Genomic DNA, 26,045 nt, shown 5'->3' on the forward strand with positions numbered 1-26,045 from the left:
AAATCAAACTAGGATTCATTAGTAAATGCTGACAACTCAAATAATTCAAAATGACTCAATACTGACTCAAAACTAACTTACATGACTAAGGATTGAATACTAAAATGGCAGAAAATAAGTGAAGCTCCATTCCCTTCACTTCTGGCTCCAAACTTCAATGATCTTCAGCTTCACACTTGCAGAAAATTTAAAAGGTATGTACAATGAAACAAGGACAATTCAGAAAATATAATTCTTTAAGGGACTACCATTTACTGGTCCTCCTAAGCATGGTTCTCCATTCATCTCATTCAACAAGAAAGCATTTTGTCCTTAGAAAGTTGAAATCTGATAAGGGCCTTTCCATAAGTTCTCAAATTTTCCATGCTTACCCTTGTCTTCGTTTCTGGCATCCCAACGAAGTACCACATCTCCAATTTTGAAATCATCTTCCTTTGTTTTCCGGTCATAGATCCTCTTTATTCTCTCATGAAGCTTGGAGGTGTTCTGAAATACCTCATCTCGTGTCTTCTCTAAATGAATCATTTGATTGATCCAGCGTTGGATATCGTTCTCTTCACTTCCCTCTTCTTGTAACAATTTCATGATTGAGACTGTTAATGATGTAGGAAAAATAGTATCTACTCCATACACAATCTGAAAAGGATAAATCCCAAGAGATTTCTTGCTACTCACCTGATCTTCCCACAATGCATTGATTAGCTTTTTGTACCAATCCTTTTTGTTGGCCTCCAACAGTTTCTTGATGGTGTTGATTAAAGACTTATTGGATGACTCTGCCAAACCATTTCCTTATGGATAGTATGTTGTTGAATGCCCCAAATTTATGTTGTACTTGTCAAAAAACTCGGTCATTTTTTGGGCTTGAATGTTGCCGCGTTGTCTGTGATAATATTATTAGGACAACCAAAACGAGACATGATATTAGTTTCTAAAAATTGATTGATAACTGAATCAGTTGCTTGCTTGGTTGGGATTGCTTCAATCCATTTAGTAAAGTAGTCTGTAGCTGTCAATATCCACTTGTGTTGTGCAGATGATGATGGATTGATCTCACCTATGAAAACTAGGCCCCACTAATGAAAAGGTGCATTTACTGATATTGGATGTAGAGGCAAAGGAAGAAGTTTTCTTCTACCTTGGAAACATGGAAAATTTTAGGGGCTAATGTTCGCCTAGTGGGCTAATTTTCCTTGATTTTTCCAAAAAAAGATTCGCCAATTACCAATTTTTATAAAAGATGATTCGCCCAAATTTTAGAATATAAAATTATTTTACCTCAAAAATCGCCAACATTATATAGAGACTATATATAAAATCATTATAGATTTGAATAATTTTACAAATATATCAATACACATTTTATAGTTTGCATATTAGGGATTAGTGAGATTCGCCAATTTTTTAAACTTCAAGAAAATTTTCCATCCTTAAAATTTTCCTTGCTTGGAAAACTTGACACTCGTGACAACTCATCACTGCCTTGTAGATATCTGCAAAAAGTGTAGGCCAATAGTAACCCGCTCTCAGTACTTTGTTGGCCATGTTCTTCCAATACAAGTGGCCCCCACAATCTCCTTTGTGGAAGTCATTTATTACTTCTTTGGCCTCATCTTTAGTCAAACAGTTCAACAATACACCTCTGGGATCTTTCCAGTAAAGTACATTGTCCATGATACAATATTTGGAAGCCTTCAACTTCAATGACCTGCACTTAGCTTTAGACATGCCTGGAGGGGGAATTAGATGCTGAAGCACATGAATAATATCAGAATATCGCGGGGATGACAAAAAAAATTCAAATAACTGAATGAGATCCACTTCTTCTTGATATTCAAATAATGTTTCCACAGGTTGATGTCTAGAGCATGAAGGTTTGTCTTTGCCATGAGTTGGCTAATCCTTGACCCTTTATCAGCTCTGTAGGCTTGATGTCAAGATCATATTATAATAGTGTTTCTATCCATATACCTCTTCTACCTTCCGGGTCATTCTGCATAAGGACTTCTTTTACCATTACATTAGGTACATAAGCAAGAGTATGCAAATGTAAACTGTAAACTCTGAAATCTTTGACTTCCTTTACCAAAGCCAAGGCCTGTTTCTCAATGATATTGTATTTAAGGGCTACATCCTTGATGTTGCGACTGCCATAGTATGCTCGGAAGCAAATAAAAATATGATAAAATCATCAGTGTAATTAGGACTAATCAACACAAGGGCAGTGGTTAAGGCAAGCTTCACTGCATGAAAGGACTTACAGGCTTCTTCAGACCATTTCACCTCATTATCCTTTTTTAACATATTGGTCATTTCTCTAAGATGTTAAGCTAAATTAGGAATAAATCCACCTAAGAAATTCATCTTACCATTAAATTCTTGGATTTCCTTTTTGCTGCGAGGGAAATAAATTTTTGAATGGCTTCTAATCATGAAGGATCAATATGGATGCCTTCTTTCAAAATGATGTGGCCAAGAAGTTTACCTTCCTCCAAAGCAAACAAACTTTTCTTTGGATTGAGAGAGATCCTGAACTTTCTACACTTATGAAAAATTACTCTTAAATGATGCAAATTTTCATCATCTAAATGTGAAAACATGGTTACATCATCTAATTATACAACCAAGAAAACATATTTTTCACCTGCAAAGGCTATGTCCATGGCACGTTGAAAAGTGGCCCCTGCATTTTTGAGACCAAATGGCATCTTCGAATATTTGAATGTGCCCCAAGGTGTGGTGAATGTTGTCTTGTCCTGATCATCTTCATGCACTAAAACCTGATTGTAACCAGAGTAGCCAACCAAAAGTGACACTCAGGAAGTTCCCACAACTCTTTGAAGGATATGGTCTATTTTTGGAATTGGTTAATTATCTTTTAGAGACACTTTGTTCAAGTTTCTGAAGTCTACGCAGAGCCTAATCTCCCTGATCTTCTTTCTTGTTGGGACTAGATTCGATATCCAATCAGAAAATATAATAGGAACAATGATGCTCGCCTTGTAAAGTGTGTTAACTTTTTTCTCTATGGATGGTAGCAACCTTGGGTTAATCCTCCTTAGCTTTTTTCTGAAGGGTTTTTGATCGGGCTTGATTGGGATGGTACGTTGAATTATTTTCTTATCATACTCCTTCAAATCTACATAATCCCAAGTGAAAACATCAGAAAATTAAGACAATAGATGAATGTATTTCTCTTTTACCTCAAGAGACAATGTTTTGGAAAACTTGATCATTTTTGGTTTGTCTTTTGGTCCATTGTTCACGTCTTCGACACTTTTCTCTGTAGGAACCAATGTAGGCTTCCTTGCTACGTCATCCTGATCAAATAAGTCTTATAAAGGTACCAGACCTTTCGGAATATTGTTGTCCTTCAACTGTAATATATCAACTTGGGTTGCTTCAATGATCTGATCATCCTCATCGTAAACTTCATCCATGGAACAATTTTCAAACTCTCCTTCACTCTGAAGAAATTTATTCACCTATTTTTCATCCCAGAATACTTTCCAATATCGCAAGTTGTCAGGAACTAAGGGTCGATGCTTCACATGAATCTCAAACTTCTTGTTTGAAAAGATGGGGATTTTGAAATTACTTGCAACTGTAGCTAATGAATCCGCCATAAGATTCTGACTTCTTGGTACAACTGAAAGAGTATACTCAGGAAACATCTTAAGAATATCTAAAACTGCATTTCTATATTGTTTCATTTGTGGATGGTGAGCTTGATATTCACCTTTAACTTGCTTGATTACAAGTTTTGAATCACCATACATGGAAATTCTTCGTGCACCTAACCTCTTCAAGATATTCAAACCTGTGATCAATGCTTCGTACTCCACCTCATTATCAGTGCAATAAAAAGCCAACTTTTATGAGCATAATCTAACATGCTGAGGGAGATTTCCTTACTGATGATGATGTGGACTTCGAATCCAAATGCCAATACCTGCCCCATATTTCCCAAGAGCACCATCAAAGTCCATGGTCCAAAGGCCACTTTCCTCTTCTAAGGGTTGTACATATTTTTTCTATTTTGGGTCAATTTTATGAACTTTCACTTCAGAGTCTTCTGAATTTTCCATTACCTTCTCTGATGGATGATCTAAAACTTTTTTTTCCTTGTCTGACAGTTGTTCAGATGAACCTGGCAAATCTTCTTTTTCTTGATCTGAAACATTCCTTATAGTGTTGAAAATCTTTGGTACATCTTTAATTTCTACAAGCTGACTATCTACATCATTCAATCCACTATCATTATATAAAATAAAAGACTCTAAATCTATATGTACAACATTTATAGGATGATTTTTAGGCTTATCCTTGCTAGTTATCATGAACTTCATTTTGGTTTCTCAATACAACTTTCTCAATTTCCCGAAAACTGGGATGGTAGCATAGGAGAAGTCTAACCGCAGTGTGCCTCTTAATTTCGCTCCCTAGGATATCGACAATAACATGCCAAACCGTGGTGGTATATCAACTACCACCACATCCATTAAAACATTATTTGCAGGGATTTGATCCAGGGATACTACCAAATCTTTGATTAGGCCAAGACAATGAACCTTACTGGAGTCAAAAGAATACAAGCCATGGTATTCACGAGTTATATCTAGACCTAACATTTCCATGATGGCTTTTGGCATTAAATTATGAGAGGATCCAAAGTCAAGCATGGAGTTGTGAATAATGAATTGGTGGATTCTTAAACTGAGATAAAATGGAGGAACATCACTATCTCTTGACTGACTATCTATAGATGGACCAAAAATCAATTCAGGTTGGTCATCTTCAATATTAACCATGTCAGACATAGGATCAAATTTGAGCATTTTAACTATATCAGACTTGTAATGGTTGTTTTTGACTAGTTCAGTAAGAGGGATTGACACTTTCAACTTTGAAATTTCAGTTTCTAGATTGAAAGAGCTAGATTTATCTACCTCTCTTTGGACATTGTCTCTCTTCTCAGACATATCTCTTAGTATCTTATCCTTCTTTTGACTGTCATGATCCTTGTTTGGACTGCTTGTAGATGGTTGTTTTGTTCTATTTTTATTGGTTTCTGCTAGCTCTTTACCTTTTCTTTGACTACCTTGAGGATTTGATTTATGTTGGGTATCTTTCTAGTGTGATGTCTTTCTCTGAATAGGAGTAATTGGGACATCCCTATTCCTAAAAGAATATTGCTTCTACTGAGAACTGAGTGTGTTCAAATATCCTCTTTGATAATCATTGGTTTGGGTCTCCAATGTATTGTCGCTTGCTATTATGTAATCCTCATCTTTAGGATCCTCCACTATCTTGACATACTTGTCATCTTCAGTCAAGAAAATGGGATGGTGATATTCCCTAAAGAAGTGATTTTCCTCAATGATCGAGTTTATTTCATCATCGTACTCTTCTTGAGCATAATTTTGCTGCAAGGGTGTCTGAATTGGCTATTGGGATGTCGATGCTTCAATAGCTTTATGATCTCTTTGTTTTATCCTATACTGAAGTTGTTGTTGATTTTTGAAGCTAGGATTTCTAACTTGGGGTTCTTGAGGTCTATCCGAATTTATCATCCAAGCAGCCATTCTTTCCATGGTTTTGATTAGTGCATCTAGCTTAAGATTGATGGAAGAAGAGGGTTCTTCTTTGATGGTCACTCTCCTTTCCGGTTTCTCATGTTTCAATTGAGACTTCTTAATCATCAAGTTTTCTTCCACACTTATTGCATTGTTCTTCATGTCTTCCAGAGTTGTGGGATATCTTTCCCTCAATTGATAAGCCATATCTAGATCAAAAGCATCCGGGTAGTGCTAAAGTGCCAAGTCAGGTGGAGGTTTCATGTTATTCGGGATGGAATTGTAGATCTGGTTGAACCTTATAGTGAATTCCTGAACCGTCTCATTAGGATTCCTCTTCAACGTGTTTTACTCCACCAAGATCTATAAGGGATTTTTCTTTTCCCGCCACCTGGCTAAGAATAACTCATTCAACCTCTGAGGAGTATCAATAGAGTGAGCTACCAAACCACGGAACCATTTTTTGACATCTCTAGAAAAACTTTGAGCCATTAGTCTAATTTTCGCATCATCTTCATCGACTTCCTATAAGTCAATGAAATCAGCCATCTTATCAATATGTTGCTGCACTGTGACTCCTGGGCTGCCATCAAACAAAGGAAACCTTCGGCCATAGGTCTAAGGTAAAGTTGCCAATTGACCAGGTAACATTAAGGGTTTAAATCTCAACATAACTCTAGGAGAATGGTGGATGGGAACTGTAATGGGTTGTGTTAGTTGAGATGAAGATGGGGGAGGTGATGTGGATGCTTTCGGAGGTGTAGTAGAGGGTATGGTAGAAGATAATAGCTCAAGTTGATACTGAATATATGCCTTTTCAACAGTGATTTGTAATTGATCAGCTAGGCTTTGAATTTTCTCAAAATTGGACCAAGCCTCGTGCTCAAGTTTTGCAAACTGAGAAGCAGTAGAAGATCGATTAAACAAAGACTTTGAGGTAGGAAGATATGAGTCAAACTTTATAGGATCAAAAACTTCTTTGGTAAGACAAGAGTCAGACTTTGAATGGAATAGGGATAACTCAAATTTAATGTCAAAAGGTATATCCTCAATACTTTGTATTTGATCTAACATGGAAGTGGTCCTTTCCAATTTTGTGGTTTTAGTCTCGGGGAAAGGGACTTTAGGCTTTCTTAACAATCTTTCGGGATTAGAAACTGGAGAAGGAGGATTTGGGTGAGGGTTTGACTTGGTATATCTTTTCGAAACTAGAATCTTAATAGGGTCACAAGCTATATGAGGTAAAGGGCCTAAGACTTTGAGCTGAACAAAGATATTTTCAAAGGAAAGTCTTCAATGGCGAAATCTAAAATTGGTAATGATTGAGAGCTTACCAATGGAATGAAGTCTGATCGAACCTATGATTTGCAACCTTCTTCACTTTGTGAATAAGCTCTGATTGTCTTTCACCGAATCAACTTGACAATGAAGCAGAATTTGTCTCGTTGAGGGTAGCTCTACGATCGTGACATTGCAATTACTGAATCAGCCTTTATGAAGGTTAGTCCCATCATCTAGAGGACAAAAATCCAATGTAAACTTGTCGTACACCCAGCGAAAATGAACCTTTCGTTCCCTGGTAACAATTCCAGTATGTTATCACTCCTCTGGATCTCTAAGGCTGAGGAAGAGTCCAGTTGAGGTAACCACAGACCAACCTTTTGACTAGCTAGCTCTACCAAGCTTGAGAGGGCTCTCTCCAAAGGATCAAAGCCAAGAGAGCTAAATAGATTAGGGTTTTAGGATAGATATGATGTGTAGAGGTTGTTTAATTTGATTTGGTGGGGTTGTTGGAAGAGGATTAGGTCAAAAAAGACTAGGTCAGGGCAAATGAGGGTATGATTGCAGACATTTGATGGAGCAAGGTAGGTAGTCACTCAAACACTTTAAGGTTCTGAAGTGAGATGGATAAAACTGGTGAGGTGATAGAAAGAGAAAGACAATCATGTATTCTTTCTAAACTAAACAAACTAGACAAATTATGAAGATTTCCCCAAAACAGAGCATGTAAGATGTATTCTGCTCATCAACTTGAAAATCAACATATCATAGAAATGAAGTGAAATATGGGAGTACAAAAAATTCGAACATATGCAACATAAGAAGAAACTATGTGAAAATTCCATACCACAAATATTCCATCAAAATAGTTTCAACTCATTCATTAAATTCTACCAAATACTGATTACACTAGTGTCTTTGTTCAATAGCCAAACACCCAACTAATTCCAACCCTTCTCTATGGTGAAGAAAGGGACTCAATAGACATGAAACCACTTCCCCTTATCCTCAGGGGTCGAATCCAAGAGGTGAGGAAGATATTGCACAAATATTTGAATTGATACCTAACTTGTACGATGGTCCAACTCACTCATTCCTATCTTAAATGAACTGATTCATTACACCTCATCTGCTTGATTTACCTAATGCATTTACCCTAGGTAATAGCAAAAACATAATAATTACATCCAATTTGATCATTTACATAGGTAAAATCATCATTTTCCAAGGTGAAAATCAAAACATGAGAGAAACTCAGAAAATTGGAGAAGACTATCAAACGCACCCTCTCTTTGTCAAACATGCCCTTTCTTTGTCAAATGCACCCTCCAAGTTCAAGGCTATTTTTGGATGCCTTCCCGGTGTCCAAATTTTCTCCAAGATGGCTTGTTGGAAATATCTTCAAGTCTAATTCTAGACATGTCTTCATTTTTCAAATTGGAGCTCATTTGCCTTGTCAAAAACTCAATCTCCCAAGACTGGTAAACACACATCGCCCAAGCTAGAAATGAGGCAAAAAGGTGGTTTTTTTGTGGTTTTTGACCTTTTTGATTGACCTGTTTGTCTCCAAACGCCTAGAAAATGCACAGGGTACATGTCCTCATCACTCTGAATCCAATTATGTTGACATTTTTCTCATTATATGCCCCAAAAAAGAGCGCAGCACCATAGGTGCAGCGCGTTTAACCCTTTTCACTGTGCTGAAAATGCCTCAAAAAGCACAGTAATTCATAACTTGCAAAATTTGCTCAAAACTTATCAAAATTGGTGGGATGATAGATGATCATGTGTTTGAGGCATGGAGTGATGCCTTGACAAGAATGTGTAGGCTCCTTTTCTCTTCTTGGTTGGTCAAGACTTCAATCTTCTCCTTTGCAACTTCAAGTTTTTCCCTGGAAATTCTTTCTCTGTAGGCATAATGTTTAGCCATCATCTTTTGAATTTAATTATCCCTTTTGGCATTTTCTAGGAGTTTCTCAAGATGACCGTTCACCCTCTCGAGCCAATGTTCCTAGTTCTCATTTACCAATTTTGCAAATTGCTCATTTAGGGTGAGATCATTAGCTAGTTCTACCTCCCTTTTCTTTTCTATCTCCAAAGCTCTCTTTAGGCCTCTAGTCCTTCGCCTTCTTCTTGGCACCTGATCCTCCAGCTATTCATTGTATTCTCCATATGCCTCATTAAGTAAGGCCTTAGCCTTTTTAGCGTCTCTCTTTGCTTTGATGAGCTGAATCTCCATGAGCTCATGTTTGACCTCAAATTGCCTATTCTCCTGCTCATAGTATGCAATAATGTATTTAGCTCTTTGCAAGTTGACCTGGAGCTCTCCTATGAGTGCATTCTTCTCCTTTATGACAATGGTTGTGTTCTCATTGTCATCATTTTCGCTTAGGTAAACTAAATGAAAATCCTTCTCTGTCTCATGAAGGTCCTCCTACTGCTGCTAGATCTCTGCCTTTGTCACCTTTTCCTTACCCTTCTATACCTGCTTTGCTGATGGAGAAGGCAAGGCCCCTCCCAAAATCTATGGGGAAAACACTTTCCTATGCCCTCTCTGATAGGTATGTGCTAAGGTACCTAAACCAACCCTTTTAGGCTTGCTTCTCTCACCATGCTCAATGTGTTCTTGCTCACTGCCTTCATCTCTGCCAGGTGAATGAATAGGCTCATGAAATGGTGATGATGGAGGTGATGGTGTGGCTAACTCATTAGATGAAGATGAATGATGTATGGGTTGAAGTGGAGGAATGGAGGTGGGTGGATGAGATGATGAAGGTGCTTCTTGGCTATGCTGAATAGGTGGGACAATGAAAATCCCATTGGATATAAAGATGTCCCATGCAATATTAAGCTGACCAAGGTAATGGAGGACTATCATCTTGATGAGGGAGTGGTGAAATATAATTTTCTTTTGATGATCATAATATTTCTTTTGGGCAATGAATGACATCTTGTCAATGCTCCGGTAAATATAGTACAACATATTGAGCATTTTGACTCTTGTGAAATGCATGAGTAGTTGGATATGATAGGAATAAAGCATAGAAAACCTACCCTCACAAGTGAAGTACTTCATGATTATTTTCATCATCAGAACATATATGTCTAGAAGGTAAAAGAAAGGAAAAATCCTCTTTCTCTCATTCTTGTACCTTGTTTTAAGATATGGCTCATAATAGAAATGATCCAATTCTCCTTGTTTAAACCATTTTCCCCAACATTTGGGATCCCAGAGGTAGTTGATATGATAGCAAGAAATACAGTGAAGGTGACACCAGCAAGGGTTACATGGTTGTCATGGAGGTTGGTGATGAATAGTCTGGTCAACATGGGATGATGTTGGATCCTTTGTACTTTCTCACAAAACTCAAAACAGCCCACATGCTTAAAGCTTGTCACAGTGATGGGAGATACCATGATTTCTCCGGTATTGGTTGGATCATGTATAATGATTCTTCTTGCTCTCCTATATTTCTTCCTCACTATGAATTCTGTTCTCTTCTTCTACCATGATTTATTGGAGTCAAACCCTAGGGGGATGATGAAATGGAATGTAGGTGTAGAGACTATGGAATGGTGTGAGGAAATTGAGGAGATGAAAAATGGGGATGTGTGATATGAGGGAGGGAAGAGGGGGTAATTTTGAAATGTAAGAATGGTAGTGGGATGCTAGAAAATGAAATTTAGGAATGGGATTATGTTACTAGGGTTTTGAATTTAGTAGGACACCAAAACACAATGAACCACCATGTAATTCAACTGTGGAAGAGAGGAGTAATATGATTTCAAACTACTTGATTGCTAGAGCATGATGGTGGCACATTTTGAAGCTTGAAGATGACGTAGTTCTCTTTGGGCAATCTCTAGATGTTTTCGGGCAAACTTGTAGCAATCTGGTCAAACACGCGCTCTCTTAACAGGTGCGCAATGCCCTTAGAAAACACTCAGTGTTTTGAGGCAAATGCACAGGACTAGTTCAGAACACACCCTCCAGTTTCAAAACGCACCCTTTGCCCTTGTTTTGCCCAATTTCTCAAAAATTCCCTTTTGCTGAGGATGCTTTGAGAATGTAGGAGTGAAAATGGATGTTGAATTGATGACCTTGAGGGATTTTATATTTGAATGAGTTTAATTTATGCTTTGAAAACCCATTTCCTAATGTTTCATGTCACTTTTCAAATTTTCACACTAATGCTCTTTGACTTTTGACTTTTTCCTTTGATAGGTGTATGATCTGAGCTTTTGGCAATGGAATTGAGTAAATAGATAAAATGGTGACTTATTACATATGATAACATAAAATTACATAAAAAAAATATTACATTTATATTTTGAAATAAAGTTACAAAATAGAATGAAATTCTTGCTTAAAATAAAATTTGGAACTTCAGCAACCATGGTCACATACTTGTAAACCCTTATTTGACTTAAAAAGGTATATTATTTGTTTTACTCTCATACTTTGCTGGCCTTATGCAGTGAGATGGTGCTTTATTGGACCTTGGGAAAATGAAACCTAGGTGACCTAATGGAACCTTGAATGATTAGACTTCAAGTGGACTTTACTAACATAAAACATGATGAAATGAGCCTTTATAGTCAATGGATGCTCAACAAGACACATGAAGGTGGGCCAACAAATACAAATTTTTCTAGAGGGGAGTGTGATTTTTTATTTTGGGCTACCATCAATGAGTAATTTTTTACATGGTGACCTAGGTGGAATGATAAAAATTTCAAATGGGGCACTAATATAATATAAAAGAGGAGTTTTGATCACTAATGGCAGTATGAAAATACTGACTCTAACAAGTTATAGGACCATCTTCAACATTTCATTCCCCTTCAGGTTTTTTGATCTTTAGATATCTCAACTTGTCGAGGTCATTCTCATCTATCTCCCATTCGATCTTTCCACAAGTTACGACTTCATGGAATCTAGATTCATATAGATGTCCAAGGGTGTCCCAGTTTGTACCTCCCTCTGTCAACTTTCCAGCCATGAGTAGCACCCGTTTAATGGATTTCAAAGCAATCATGATTTGTTCATCCTTATCAATAAAAGAAAAATATTTGATAATTTTTTATTCCATATAGTCTCAATTACTATTATGCCTCCTTATTTCCTTCTTAATGTACCAAGCCTTCAGAAATGTCCCTAGGTTGTGTATAAATATATGCATCCATAAGTCCTCTAGAAGCCCTTCCTTGATCCAGTTGGCCTTTCAATATTGCAGATGTTTCCAAGGGTCGTAGCTCCCCCTGTAATTCATGAAGTTTTGAGGGGAATCCTCTGAATGCCCAAATCTGACTCTCATCGCTATCTCAACCTCCTGCCATTATTTGAGGTGGTTGTGGTAAGATCCCCACCACCTTGCTGGTGTCACTTGAAAAGTGATATGCAACAAGGCCACTTTGTGTTCTTCAAAGATATTTTCATCAACTATATTAATAAAATCATTAACCAAGTCCATGCCATTGAAAATAGGAAATTCGCGTACCTCAGTACCAATCCAGATGATACGATAGGCTCTGGCTCAACGCTTGGTGTTGATCTCATATCCTCCCTGTTACCAGTCATCCAATCCACCTTGGAGCTAACTTCTAAACTACGAATGCTCCTCCAGTTAATTGATCCTTCTTCCATAGGAATTATGTAGTGTTCTCTTTTCCCCATTGTTAGTTGGTATAGATGGTCCAACTGTTCAGGTTCTTCTTTGCCATATGTTGGCTTATTGAACCTTGGTCCTTGGTATGGGTTTAGGGGTTGGATCAATGTAACTCCTTCCATTTTTAATTTCATTAAATAATTTGCATAATTCTCAAAGGCCCAGTCTATTCCAAGTAATTTCAGATAGGGGTCTTTGTCCCATAATTTCTTTTACCTCAAAGTCAAAAAAAAAATTACCACTGCTATGTCAATTTCTACATCCTCCAACCTTCCCACCAGAAGGATACAATATTGATTTTCCATACATAGTTGAATTGGATAAAATGCCAACTTTAGCCTCCCCAAGGCCTCCCAGGTTTTCTTGGTAGGATATTCACATCTGATCCCAAATATAACATTGTATCCTTGATCTGGAAGCCCACAATTTGAGCATCAATACGAAAATCCCTTCCTATTCTCTTCTTGTTCCTTCTCACCCTCCTGGAGTGTCTCTCGGGTAAATTGGTAGAAATGAATCCTTCCTCAGCTGCTCCATCCTTAACAACATATTTAAAAATTTCCTTCAATTGTCCAAGAATCTTATCATCATTCACAATTTACCAAAAAAAACTGAGCCATTCTGCTATGGGTTGACCATTAGATGGAGGTAGGTATGGGCTCCTAGATTTTGAAAATATTCATTATTCTCCTAGAGGTCTGTTGTTTGAAGTCAATTTGTTAAAAGTCTTTGTAGCCTCTTTATAGTACCGATTCTATTGTTCAGAGTCATATGAGCATTTTGGTGAGGCTGCTTGTTATCGGGAAATCTAGTGTCTATGCAAAGCTGCTAGTCCCACTAAGGCTGGTAGCTACCTTAGAAACAAACAAACTAAAACTACTTTCGTTTTCCTTTCTGAGAAATATATAAGAGGGGAATAAGGAGACCAACCTCTGTCTTGCGCTTGGTTCCTCGCTCGATTCCTCTTCCTTCTGATAGATCTTTGCCACTCGCTTCCTCGTCTACCCAGCTTCAAAGAGCACCTATAGAATCAAAGTAGCATAACATTATCCAAGAACATAGATATATTATCATAAATAATATAGGACCATATATATATTGACCACACAAATGCATATAACATCAATCATACAAGAATGTGGAGGAAAACTTGAATAGCTTTATTGATAATCAAGAAAGAGCAAAGAGGATTACAACAAATGGTTCTGACCCAACATCATCCTCTTAGCAATAAAGCCCTTCTTCACTTCATGAAAAGCTTAGATCACCCAACACTATGATATTTCACCAAGAAACCAGCAGCACTTCCTTACAAGATACCAAATTCTAGCCTCTGGATCTTTGGGATGAGGGATCCATATATAGATGTTTGCAAGGGGGGTGAGTCAGCTTTTGAAAGTTCATTAGTGTCCTTTCTCTGATAGTTCTTGATTCCACTTGGAGATTGATGATCTCTTACTCATCCTTGGGTGAATGCAGAGAGGCAAGTGTCACAGGAGAAGTTTCTAGAAGATTCCATGATCCTCCACCTTGCAGATTGACCCTGCCATTTGTCCACTCTCGCCCATCGCACCCCATATAAGGGCTTTTCAAGATGCATCACACCTCCTATGTGTATTTATGTGGGATGCAGCGCACTTTGACCATGGAGCCACTGAGATGGTCTAGTTTTGACTAGTTCTGAGCAGTATTTCATGGAGAACTTCTGGGAGAAGATGTAATCAGTTGACCTTATTCTTTTATAGGTTGGAACAACACTTTTAGGGACTTAAGAGCCCTTGGTTTATGGACATTTATGATTGGGATTGTAGTGCCCAAAAATGTCTATAACAGTTGCCCCCTAAAGCATGAGGTCGTTAATCTGTTGATGTCAGGTGAAATACTTTATCATGAGGATCTGAAGTTCTTTCAAGCTGGAAGGCGACCTGTAATAAGATATAATACAATACATTATCTTCATAATATTTTCATGATCTAACTGAGGTGGGCATTCCCATTCTTCGCTTTATAAATTCATTTTCATGTACATAAGACAGACAACCGTTTGAGTGTAGACTGATGATTTTGGTAGAGCCATCATCGCTTAGGTTGGATGATTATCTGTGCAGTAATGATGTACATTTGATCTCTTTATTTTCTTGAATATATATTGCAGCCTGGATGGATGAAACTAGATCCGGGGTCTTTATTCTTGTTCGATCTTCACTGAAAGTACAAGTCGATCCATGTGAGAGATGTTCTGGAGTCGAACATGGAAAGACATCGCCTGATTACTAGCCAACGATGTAAGTTGTTAACAGGCGCGAGAGGAATCACCGATAATGATGATGACCCTCAAGGTACTACAGTACAATTCACGTGGTGTGTATAAAGGACTTGGTGTCGAACACCACGTAAAGTCTTTTGGTCGAAGGCCATTGATGTAAACCTGTCACCGGAAGTGATAAACTTGCCATTGAGGCATGCAAGCTTCAAAGTACTGAAAGGGTTGTTCCTAGATCGACTTCTTGGATAATGAGTTGATGTCGACAAGAAGCGATCCGTCATAGGAGGGCCTTAGTGAATCCCACATCAATGACACGGAACGGAGCAAATGATTTTAATGGAGGTGAAAATGATCTGGTGATATAAGGTTCAGGGTGGCGGTCATGAAAGAATGGAGCCTAAATGTATTGCAGTGGGTGAGACACAGGCGAATTCTCTGAGCGACTTCTCTTGAACATATCGGCGACACTGACGTAATGGATCGGTAGCATTAACCCCAAATATGGATGGTGTGACGGAACCATCGTGATGTGACCAGTGAATGGAACAACCCAACCTGACTCGAATGCAGAGTGAAAGTGTCATGTTCAAGAGCGACTTGCTACCGATAAAGTTTCTTCAAGTTTTCTTCCCAATTTTCCCCAATCATTACTAACCAATACCTCTTTATTTTTGTCAAGCTTGAGGAGGATAACATATGCTTGTTCTATAATTTTCCCTTCGGGCAAACCCATCGCTATGTTTTAACGAGCCTAGCGATAGTGAAACTCGTTCTTGTCTGTATGGACAAGTTTGTCGCTATTTAATTTTTAACAAGTTTAACGACAAGGATAACTCGGTCCTTTTCAATTTTAGAGAGTCTGAAAAAGGGACGTAAAGAAAACTTCATTAATCCTTTTTCGTCATATAATACCTTGAGCCCAAAAAAGTATAAAACAATACAAAAGGGATGAATTTTTGGTACTTTTAACGAGCCGAACAAGACAAGTGCTTGATCTTTTTGTGTAATGATCCCTCAAGTCCAAAAAGACTAAAATCTAGAGGAGGGATAGCACTTCCGGTCCCTTTAACGAGCTGGAGAGGCCAATTGCTCGGAAATCTTTTCATATTTTATGAGTCAGTTGAAAAGAGCTTAAAGGAGACTCATTTTTTGAGGAACGAGTGATAAATTCGGGTAGCAGCTGATTCCAGGTAAGGTTTGGAATTTTCCAATCACAGCAGTGTCACAAGGATGGCTAACAGGATCACTCTTTGCAGTTGTTCCTCAAAAGGGGTAAACAATCAAATGGAGGTGAATGATCGGCCAATACAGAGTGGAGGTGATGATGAGAACACGACCGAGGCTTCAAAGGCTGGTGATAATACATTCACCATGGTTATTTACTGGAAATTGGTTCATTTTTTAATGAGCTTAAACTCTGGGGGAACATTTGCTCATTGCTTATGTTTATTTTTTAACGAGCTTGAATTCCGCGTTAAAACTGCTCGATAAAATGGTCATTGATTGTCTTGATTTTACCATTTACAACTTCATTCTTTCAAAGGTTGCACTGCCTACTCAATTTCTTCATCAAACTAGTTAGAAACGAACAATATATGTTTGAAAAATGGGTTAAAACACTAATATTTTACTTGAATAACGTGAAAAGTAATTTAAAGGTGTTTTTTACCTCTCATTTTACCCTTTCATTTGAACTTTGGTTTGTTGGAGCTTTAGAGGTGCTTTCCCCCTTGATTTTCACTAGCTGATTCTGGGAGATTCTGTGGATGATTCTCAGCGCTGTCTGGACCAGGTAGGAGCTAAACCTGAGCTCTTTAATTTCATCCTTTCCTTTTTGCATTCTGAGCATGTTTTCTAGTTTTTCAGAGCCTCTTGGGTTTGAAAAACTCGCCCTGGCTCCATCGCACCTCTTCTACATCGAAAGGTGTGATGCATGCTGGCTTGGCCATTGGCCAGTCAACATGCATCCCACCTAGAACACTGCTGGGGGTGCGATGGGTGCAAAGAGGGCCATTTATGTACAGTTTTTCATGGAAATTTTTGCCTGTTTTTCACAAAATTAGGATCTTGACTCTTCTTTTGTTTTTTTCAGAGATTCATTGGAGAAAATTCCTGTTACATGGCAAGAACGTGAGCATGAAGAAGAGGACATGCTTGCTTTACATGATCCAGTTACGGTAAATGCACTGCGGAACTGTGGCTTGTTCAAGTTTTTCCGCATCTCTTGCATGAGGCAACAAATCAACCTGTTGCAATATTTTCTTGATGCATGGGATCCTACCATCCAGGTGTTCTAGATTAGGGGCAATCTATCCCCTTGACTATCGTTGACATCTATTTTTTGACCGGCTTATCGAGGCGGGGTGCCCCTATCTCATTATTAGGTTCGACCCATGGGGGTGAATCTGTGAGAGATTACATTCGCATGTATTGCAGAGAGGGATCTCAGCCAAGTAAGGATGGAAAGATCATTACCTGAGATGTCACTGACAGGTCCCTGAGGACCATTCTGTTCACTTTTGCTAGACTGGCTGGTAGTGCGGCACTTCACGTTGCCAACAGGTCTTATATGCAGTATGCCTTGAACCAAAGGTGTTCAACTAGTGTGATGCAATACTCTCTGTGATGAAATAACAACTGACCAAGGTGAAAAATGGAAGATTGAAGAACTTTGGATATGGTTCTATCTTCACAGCTTTCTCCTTGGAAAAGATCCCACTGATTATGTTTCACTTGGTTTACCTCCACCGATTGAGCCACGGATGCAGAGATGGGTCGACCTTATGGCCAGACATGCTGGTCAGTCCCAGATTTCCTTCTCTGATACCTTTTTCAAGTGGTTCAACCGTTAGGAGATGGTTTTTTTTGAGTATCCATATGCTGGTATGGATTTCCGGGGTGATCCGGATTTGGTACTGCCTGCTGGCGAGCAGTGAGGTGTCATCGGTAAATTCTCTGACCATATCTCTGTTTATCATTTCTCTTTAAAATGTTCTTGTGTTTTCTTCTATTAGGACCAATCAAAACTCATGTGATCATGTAGATGTTGGACCAGTTCGACCAGTAGTACGCCTCAGAGTTCCAGCTGCCGCTCCAGCAGGAGAGGGTGCGGGAAGGGCTATCCTTCGTGACCTTGATGTGGTCGAGACTCTTTCAGCATTGCAGGATCAGGTCGAGGGCCTTACTCTTGGTATTCTAGATGTGAGGACCAACGCACTGCCCTTGAGGTTGTAGCGACATACTACCGGTGTGCCGAGTCGGTGGACTAGGCTTTTACGCATGATTGCACAGGCGGTAACTTGTTATCACCAGCATCGTTAGACTGGGTTGCCCCCTAGCGTTTTGAGTTTTGGGTCATTTGACCAATTTTGTCTTGGTTACAGAACATTATGTGTAAACCATAAACAGTTATATATATATATATATATATATATATATATATATTTGATTTTCGGAGTTTTATTTTGGTTTCAAGTTACATGATCCTGATGCAAATACTGATGAAATGCTTCTTTTTATAAATGTTGCACATAATTTGCCAATGAGTCTGTTAATGTGTTTAAGTTTCTAGAAATATGTTGATATTGAATAAAATCAAATTGTCTTTGCAAAATCTTGACCCTTAGGAATATGCGATAGATAGCTAGATTTCAGACGGAGTAGATACCAGTGAGTTGTAGTATGACGAGCTGTGAGTCTAGCCAGACGACAAGTCGGCTTATGCCATGTGTGATGGCATCAGAGAGAAGTTCTATCAACGCACTATATTCAGCGATGTTATTTGTTGACCGACCAACACATACCCCTCTGAAATATACTAACTCACCGCTTGGATCAAAAATGGCCCAGGCCGCAGAAGATAGATTCCGCGAACTACGACTCGTTCCCTCGGCATATCCAATGAATGATTCCAATAGGTTCGACATCTGTGACAAATGTAAAAAGTGGATTACTTGACCAAAACAATTACTCTTAGTGAAAACAAAAATGTAACAAAAGCATATAGGTTACCACACTGAATCATGCGTAGTAACGCTTAAGGTACAACCGCTACGAGGTTGCGCTAGTGGAATCCCATCGTAATCCATTAACTCATAGGCTCCTTTTGCTAATACATGCTTAACAATATAGGGGCCCATCCATAAAGACTTGAACTTACCTGCTCCCAATTTATCAGATTCCTGGTCACAAATTAAGATCAAGTCACCTTCTGAGAAGACACGGGGTTTGACATTCTTGTCGAACTGCGCCTTGACTCATTTCTTATGGGCTTCGTTAGCCAAAGCGACATCACGATGGGTTTCATCCAATTGGATTAGTTCCAAGAAATGAGCCTCCTCTTCTGAAGTTCTGGGGAGAAGGTCGACTGCGAGTTTGAGGGACGAGATTTCACACTGAACTGGTAAGATTGCTTCTACGCCATACACCAATTGAAAAGGTGTAAACCCAGTTGCATTTCTTACTGATGTTCGGTAAGCCCACAAAAATGAGTACAGGATCAGGTGCCAACTCCTTTTGTGGACTCCAATCATCCTTTGCAGCATCCGCTTCAGGACTTTGTTGATTGCTTCAACTTGTCCATTGGCCTGCGGGTAATATGGAGTAGAGCTGTCATGGGACAACCCTAATTTGGCAGCCAATTTGACCATCATGTGATTGTGAAAATGCAATCCATGATCTAGGACTATAGCTTGTGGAACGCCGAATCTGGTGACTACATGATTGAAAAAGAAAAGGGCAGCTATTTCACCAGTGTTATCTAATGTAGGCATCGCCTCGCCCCATTTGGTAAAATAGTCTATGGCGACTATGATATACCCGTGCCCCCCGGTCAAGGTGGGGTTACATGTCATGGAATCAATGACCCATTTGGTGAATGGGCCAACAACAACTATCGGTTGCAGAGGTGCGGGTGGTTTTCTGGTTTTGCTATCGAAAATTTGACATGCATGGCAACTTCTGACTACGGTTATGAAATCTTTGAACATTGTTGGCCAGAAGTATCCTGCTCGTAAGATTTTTTGCACTGTAGCGTAAGCAGATTGATGCCCCCCACATGCGACTGAATGGCAATCATTCAAGACTTTTTCGGCCTCCTCATGGGTGCGGCACCTCCTTAGAACTGTATAAACACCACGACGGTAATGTGTATCACCGATGATCATGTAGTCTTTTGATTAGTATCGAATACGTTTTTTTTCCGAGCGAGAGGTATTAGACCTATATTTTTGGGTTTGGAGATAGATGATTATATCTCCATACCACATATTTCTTGAAGATATCAGAAACAAAGATTCATCCACGATGGTTTCTTCGGATGTTTCATTGTTGGACGACGATGGGAGATTGCATAGTAATTCCACAAAAACCAAGGATTTCTTTGATTTGGATTTTACGAATTCCAGATCAAACTCTTGGAGAATTGCTATCCATTTTGAATATTTTCCCCCCAGCAATTGTCGCGACAATATATAAGTCATGGGGTTGCAATCTGACAAAATGGTAGTTTTTCGAAAGAGGACATAGTGTCGAAATCTCTGTATCACTTGAACAGCTGTGAGAGCCAGCTTTTCATCATAGGAATACTTGCTTTCCATATCATTTAAATTCCTACTCAAATAATATATAGGATGTTCAATTCCGTTGTCTTCTTGAACTAAAACCATTGCAATGGTTGTATCCGCTGCAGCCAGATACAGGTTAAAGTCTTTTTGATAATCAGGAGTGTACATTAATGATGCTTTCATTAGAGATTCTTTTAAAGCATCAAAGGAAGCTTGTGCGACCTGATCCCAGACGAAGGGTACTTCTTTTTTCAATAGACGCGTATAACCTTTAGCAAGTTCGGCATAATTTGGAATAAACCTCCTCAGAAAGTTTGCTTTCCTTTGGAGTTTCTGAATCTGAAGAAAATTTGAAGGTGGAGGAAAATTTATGATTGCCTGAACCTTACATGGGTCAAGACGAATCCCCTCTTTTGAGACTACAAAGCCAAGCAAATGACCAGAACTGACACAGAAAACACATTTGTTTGGATTGAGTCATATCTTGTAGTGTCGTCAACGTAGAAATATCGCTCTCAAATGCTACGGATGATCGGTCCACTTTCACGAATGAGCCAGAAGGTCGTTGAGATATTGTTGAATGATGTTTTTGATGTCATGGAAGGCATAATTCATTGCCCTCTGAAATGTTGCCCCTGTGTTCTTTAAACCAAAGGGTAATTTGTGATATGCAAATGTGACCCACGAACAAATAAATGCAGTCTTTGACTGGTCCTGTGGGTGGATATTTATTTGATTATACCCTGAGAATCCATCCATAAATGAAAATATTTCACATCTGGTGCATTCATCAATTATCTGGTGAATAAAGGGTGTAGGGTAGTTGTCTTTCGGACAAGCTTGATTTACATCCCTATAATCGACGCACACTCTAATTGTTCCTTGTTTTTTCATCACAGGAACAATGTTCAATACCCAATCGGTTAGAGGAATCGGGTAAATAAAACTAGCATGGAGAAGTTTCTCAACTTCTGCCTTGATAGAAGTGGCTTTCTTGGGGTGCGCCTGCCGTAGCCATTGTCATACCGGTTTGACATCTGGATACATCTTGATTTCGTGTTCAACTATACTCGAGTCAATGCCTGGCATTTCATCGTATGACCAAGCAAAGACATCTCTGAATTCACTAAAAAGAGCGTTATATATTTCGAGTTCTGAAGCAGAAGAACATTTGCCAACATAAATATTTTCTACAACATTAGTTTTGGTCGAGATATTTATGGTGATAGTCTCTTCAATATTGGACAAGTTTCGCTCGGAATCCACCGTGTTTACAGTATTTGATAGGAAATCAAAAACTGAAGGATGATGAAGGTCATTAGGAGTTTCTTCTTGACAATCTAGAATATGGGAACGATGGTGGTAATCTTCCCATGGCACCCCTTCAATTATCATTGACTGAATAATTCCTTCGTCGATGTAATGAACTTGCAACCAAGGATCTGGAGGGGTGCCATATTCCTTAGACCTATCTATCCAAACGCTTGATGAGCATTGATTCGGGCCTGCCTCCCATGCTGAAAACATTGATTGCTACAATATTTCTATTGGGCTTGGAGGAAATACCTGCGGATGATCCATGTTAATATCATTTTCTGAGATATTTTGAATTGAAGATATCATATTGCAGGTTCCTATCGTCGCCACTTCCGCCAGATTGATTGGAGGAGGGAGGGAAAAAGTCCCCATTAATATAGGGTCTTTTAGTAGGCCTACTCTGATATTTTAAAGCAAATGGGAGCTTCCATGGATCATCAGAATGCTTCCCGTAAATTGGGAACTATTGGGGAGAAATATTTGTTGGTCGACGATTGTAATTCCTTCTTGAAAAGGAAATGCAATCTTCCTAAAGTAGGTCGACACAACTGCAGCCATAGCATATATCCATGGTCTTCCTAGTAGGATGTTGTAATCGAGGTTTCCGTCGATTACTTCGACATCTATTTGTACTATTTTCCCCTCTAGTTCAACTTGCAAGTTACTTAGAATACCATATGGGGTATATGTTCGTCCATCAAATGCTTTTAATGTCGTCGAAGATCGTGACAAGGTTGGAGATCCTAAAGTTTTCCAGCAACTTATCGACATAATACATGTAGATTCTCCCTCATCAATAATTGTTCGATGAACAGTTTTGTTGAGGGCTTTCACTTGAATGAGGAAAGCTAGTTGCGATGGTAACTGAGGATCATATCCTTTGTGATTAAAGGACACAAGATTAGAATCCTTTGGGTCTATCCCACCTATAGCTGATAATAAAGCATGCTTTTGGGATGGGCAATTTTGTAGTACTTCAAGTGTCGACATAGCAGATGGCGATTGGGCCAGATCTTCCACTATGTTATAATGCTGTGTTGCTTTGACACAAGGATTAAATGTCGACTTATTTACTAATCCCTTTGGCGGTTTTATTGTTAGCTCTGGAATGATGGGCGGCGCAACTTCTGTCGAAGTTGTTGTCGAACTACTAGGTTGATCCTTATCCTTTTTATTCAACAGCTGTGGATTCCTGTAATCTTTATTCCTTGTCGATATCAAAGCATCATTTTGCTGTATTGAAACCGACAACATCAACACTTGGGACGGGGAAGCATTTTCACTAGAAACCAGATTTGTTCCTGGATTTGGAAACGGATCAGTTAATACCGCTGAGGTTTTTGAATTCTTGAAGAATCTTTTAAGCTTAGCTTTATGTGGACAATCTCTTGTCCAATGATCCTCATCACATATTAAGCATGGACTTTTGGGTTTCCTATCTCCAGGAGGGTTTACAGAAGAATTTTAGGTGATGATTCCTCCTGTTTCTTCTTCTTCCCTTTGTTTTTATTCTTTCCTCCTGGTTTCTTGGTTTCTTTGCCTTTGTTATTCGAGATGGAATTTACTTCCGAGGCAAGAAGTTCTTCTTTTGCATTTTGATTGGAAATGTTACGAGCCTTTTTAGATGTAGCCTTTGTCGATTTCGTTTTTGTCGTACCAATTGTTAGCGCTCGAATTTGCCTCAGGATGAGGAAGGCAGAATCCAAGGCAACATCAAACCACTTAGCCTCATAGCTAGCCCTACGAGGACAGGAGAGGGCTCTCTCCAGTCTATCTCAGAAAAAAAGTTTTCTAAAAGGGGCTGAGATGACTTTAAAAGAAACTGATTTTAGGCTAGTAAACTGATAAAAGGGGTTTTTAATGATGGGGTTTTTCTGGGCTGCATGGGGCAAAGAAACAGCTTGAACAGAGAAATGTAATCAAAAACACAGATTATCTCCTGAGGCAAGGTAGGCAAGAAATTTTAACATCAAATTGAGATTAAATGGAATGGCAAGACTGCTGAGGAGCTGACAAGGGCATAGAAGATGAATCCTTGTCAAACAGAAGAAAACATTAAATATGAACAAACTTAAAGGCAGAGCATATAAATTATGAATTCTACCTTAACACTTCATTTGTTCAAATGGAAATGATCATGAAATGACATGAACACATAACAGGCTACATATGAAACAAAAGAGGACACAAATGTTAAATTTCATACCACAGGAATCTCAGGGGTCAGAGCTGCATTTTTTAATTAAAATCTCTATCAGAATCTGTACAATGAAGCTCTGTGTTCTCCACCAGCTCTCAGAACTCTCTCCTCTCTAACTTACAAATGATTTTTTTAATACATTAAATAAAAATCTGCTAGGGAAAAACAAATCGATCCAACAACAAAGGTGTTGTTTCAACTGCAATTACAAAAATTAGAAAAGGGCGTTTCATCTATTCTAAACATAGAACAACGTCCCTCTAAATCTTCTGATGATTGGCTAATTAAGAGGTAAAACTGGAGCGCAGATCCCGTTGGATCATTAACTGAAGCCCTTAATAGAAGATCGAATCCTATTTCTTCTGCTGTGATGGATATCTTAACGCCCAGGCGATAACAACAACACAACTCATTTTAATGGTTCTTGTACTTAACTAGTGACATGATAAATGTATGATTCGATGCTTCACGGACGGTTTGCTTGAAATGTAACTCCACATCTTTGACGTGGCCATACCGTTCTGTATTGCCAAGTTGCCAAATAAAGAGAAAGAAAATGGCAATCCTGCCACCCTATTATTGCTTAATTGTCCTGTTCTTACTGTTTACGATGGTGATTTGGCTTTTAAGTTTGGGGCCATCTGGTTATTCAAATGCCATTTAACTATATTGCTTCTGTAATTCGACACAACACTTTGTAGCTAAACCCCTGACAAGTTGCGCTTCATAAAGAGCCTAGTCAAGCGGGCAGTATATCTGAGGAATCATTTTCCTCATATTGGGAATGCTCGACTCTATCTGATACTGTTTGGACCTCTTTGTTCCAATTAGTCCGTGCTGTAAGAATAATTAGAGCCAACGTCTGGAGTGTCACTCTGATTATCATTCCCCACCATATTCCATCGACTCCCATGTTGACCTTAAACCCTAAAACAATTCCAATAGGTAGGCCAATGACATAATATGTTGCCAAATTCACATACGCTACCACAGCTTGCCATCCGCATCCTATCGCCACCCCTGAGAGAATAGGTTGGGTGCCATTCAAGATTACAGATATTGCAAGGAGAGGGATCAATGCATAAACAACGCTCATAACCACAGTGCTGCTTGTGAATAACATAGCCAGTTCCTTTTTCAGTAACATGACTGCTGCGGCAAGAATGACACTTATGATGAAGCATGTGATCACCACAACTACAACTGAAAATCTGGCAATTTTCGGGCACCGGGCTCCTAGCTCATTACCAACTCTTATACTTGCAGCTGTGCTGAGACCCAACATTACCATAAAGTCCCAGTTGTAATAATTCCTGCAAGCAGAATTTGAATCCAGAGCAACCTCTGAGTCTGGCAGCAAACCGGATATAGGCACCAGTCCTTGAGTGTACCATATTTCCAAAGTTAGCATAAAAGCAGAAGCTACAGTTAGCTTGAAGTAGGACCAGAGTCCTGTAAAGGCCTTTGTGCTGAAGCCAGTCCATGTCTCCTTGCAAACCAGTCATATTTTCATACCAATAACTGATACTTTGAGGACCTTCGTGCACATTCAGTGCAGCTAAGTGTTCCATCAGATCCTGATGTGTATATATAATCATCCTTCACGGGATGAAATTTCATACAATTCAGAACGAAGGAATGTACTGTATCATGAACTGTCCTCTCTGTCACTTTCTCATAGTCCCAAATACCAATTCGACCTTTCTTATCTCCTGACATAATAATATTGTTCTTAGTAGGGTGCAATTCTAAGCAAGTCATCCGTCTACTGTGTAACTTAATGATAGCAGAGTCAACCTGGTTGGGAATAACATAAGTTGGCTTGATCATATTGATATGATTTCTGATTTTCCATTCAAATACAAAGTCAAAGCCACTCTGGACATATTTGCGGGGGCCAGGGACAATCCCATATTCTGTCGCTATGCGATGTGGGCATGTCATCGTGGTGTGCCCAGGCTTGTTTACATAAGAAACATGGCTTTTGAAGGCAATCAATATAGGTAGCTCCTTTGAACCCTGCCTCATGATCTTTCCGTTTACACACCTCTTGGGCCATATTCATGAGCCAGCGCAGAGCGTATACGCCCAATCGAGAGACTGCCCATCAAGACCATATGAATACCAAAGTTGAGACTTTGAGCCAATATACTGTGGCTGTGATCATACCAT

General features: G+C 39.0%; 1 pseudogene; it reads right to left on the reverse strand.

Annotated features, from left to right (window-relative positions):
• Positions 1-24,612: 24,612 nt before the first annotated feature.
• On the reverse strand, positions 24,613-25,817 carry LOC149262815 (protein DETOXIFICATION 41 pseudogene; annotated as a pseudogene).
• Positions 25,818-26,045: the final 228 nt, after the last annotated feature.

This window comes from Pinus tabuliformis, chromosome 6, assembly GCF_031772625.1.
Source record: "Pinus tabuliformis cultivar Carrire ecotype Pingquan chromosome 6, CPIR1, whole genome shotgun sequence".
In the NCBI taxonomy this organism is placed as follows: Eukaryota; Viridiplantae; Streptophyta; class Pinopsida; order Pinales; family Pinaceae; genus Pinus; species Pinus tabuliformis.